Below are 1,407 nucleotides of genomic sequence, written 5' to 3'. Positions count from 1 at the left end.
ACTTTACACTTTGTTCTCTCCCTAGAACAGTGAGGTCAGCCACAGCCAGATAGTAAGGATAGATAACCTTCGCAGGTGAGGAGGGAAGATGCACCCACATAATGGGATTATTTTGCCAAAAAACTGCTGTAGGATTAAAAGAGGTTTTGCAAATAATAAGCATGAGGGTTTGATCATAATCTAAGGCAGTGACAAACTGGGAGTGGATGGCTTCTTCCACAATTTTTAATGCTTGACGGCCCTCACTAGTGAGATATCTAGAAGATTTGGGATCTGGGTCCCCCTGGAGTATGTCAAACAAAGGTTTGAGCTGTCCAGTGGTGAGCCAAAGGTAAGGCCTAATCCAATTAATATCCCCCAACAGTTTTTGAGCATCATTAAAAGTACATAAATGCTCTTTAATTGTAAAGGCTGTTAGGTTACAGGGTTTTTTTTGGGTTTTTTTTTTTTGGTTTTTTGTTTTGTTTTGTTTTTTTGGTAGGTAGCACTAGGGTTTATTAAGCTGTGCCTTAGTACAGGCGCTGGGGCTTGCCCATGGTGCTCTTGATGTACAAAGCCCGGACATTCTGCCAATTCTTCTTGAGCAATGATACCAGGAAATTTACAGCTAAGTGGATGTTGTACACAAGCTCATCGTCTGTCATCTTCACGTGGCCAACAGCAACTGCCAGACACAGCACCTTCTTCATCTGAAATTTGATAGTGGACTTCATCCACTTTGGCCACCATGTTCTCATTGTGGGTCAGCAAGGAGGGGAACTTGCCAGTCTTATTGAGGCCAGGGCCCAGGATTCGTGGGATCTGCTTGATCAGAGATTCGGAAGCCAAAAAGGCATCATACTTCTTGGCCAGCTTCTTGACTAATTTTTTATTCTTGTTGAGTTTCTTCAGCGCCTCAATGTCCATGTGGGGAATATCCACAGCCTTGGCCTCGTCACAGTGCTGCTGGTCCCCCAGAACACATACGGAGAACTTGGGGTGGGGAGTGGACTTAAGCCTGACGGTGCCAGAGAAGCGTTTGTCCTTCTGAGGGTCATAGTTCTTCAAGCTGATCTGCAGCTCCACCGTCTCCAAAAACTTCCTGCACTTGCGCTGGTTCCCGTGCAGGACTTCCCGCACCGCCTCTTACAGGGTGTCGCGGGAGACTTTGCTGCTCATGATGCCGCACATCGCAGTAGCAGGAAAAGAGCAGGTTACAGTTTAAATTTAGTGACACTTATATTTTGATTGCTAAAGGTGTTTAGTAATGATCTTATATTAAAACATCAGGACTTTAGGAACTGCACATCTTTGAGCAGTTGCACCATTTATAAATTACACTTAGCTGACTATCAACTCTTAGAAATCGTAGTCTCCCAATAAGGACTTAGTAATCAAAACTTTTTTTCTTTAGATGGTAAACTTTTG

General features: G+C 43.9%; 1 pseudogene; it reads right to left on the bottom strand.

Moving 5' to 3' along the window:
• Nucleotides 1-477: 477 nt before the first annotated feature.
• Nucleotides 478-1,158, bottom strand: LOC115293817 (annotated as a pseudogene).
• Between the last annotated feature and the right edge of the window lie 249 nt (nucleotides 1,159-1,407).

The sequence above is a fragment of the Suricata suricatta genome, chromosome 6 (assembly GCF_006229205.1).
Source record: "Suricata suricatta isolate VVHF042 chromosome 6, meerkat_22Aug2017_6uvM2_HiC, whole genome shotgun sequence".
Lineage (NCBI taxonomy): Eukaryota > Metazoa > Chordata > Mammalia > Carnivora > Herpestidae > Suricata > Suricata suricatta.
Note: the sequence above shows the minus strand (reverse complement) of the source record. Positions and strands in the feature narration are given on the sequence as shown.